Here is a 755-nt window from a genome sequence, read left to right on the forward strand (position 1 = left end):
TTTCTTGTATACAGCATATTGTTGGATTTTGTTTCCTAATCCACTGTGCCAGTCTATTTCTCTTAATTGGGGAATTGAGTCCATTTACATTAATGATTCGAATTGAGATGTATTGACTTACAATTGCCATGTTATTTTCCTATTGTGATTTAGTCCTTTTTCTCCAGTGTTTAATTGCTTGCCCTATTTAGTTGGTTGCTTCCGATCTCATTCATGGAGTTCTGATAATTTTGGTCCCTCTCTAGAACATCTTTCAGTAGCCTGTGTAAAGTTGGCTTTGTCATCACGAAATTCTCTAGATGTTCTTTCTCATGGAAATATTTCACTTCTCCATCAAACTTGAAATAGAGTTTTGCAGTTATAGTAGTCTGGGCTGGAATTTGTTTTCATAGAGGACCTGAAGTACTATGTTCCATGCTCTTCTTGCCTGCATGGTTTGTGAAGAGAAGTCAGCTCTAAATCTGATGGATTTTCCTTTGAATGTGATCTGCTTCTTTTCTCTAGCAGCTTTCAGTAGATTATTCTTGTGCTGAATTTCTGGGATTTTGACTATTATATGTTTTGGTGTGTTTTTCATTGGGTTGAGGTTCCTTGGCATTCTGTATGCTTCAGTTACTTGAATGTCAGATTGTTTCCTCATATATGGGACGTTTTCTGCTCTTACTTCTGCCCATATTTTTTAAATGTCATTTGTATTGACTCCTTCTTTCTCATTGATGCCTATTAGTCTCACATTGTTCATCTTTGCATCATCT

This window comes from Octodon degus, unplaced genomic scaffold (assembly GCF_000260255.1).
Source record: "Octodon degus isolate 3935 unplaced genomic scaffold, OctDeg1.0 scaffold00015, whole genome shotgun sequence".
In the NCBI taxonomy this organism is placed as follows: domain Eukaryota; kingdom Metazoa; phylum Chordata; class Mammalia; order Rodentia; family Octodontidae; genus Octodon; species Octodon degus.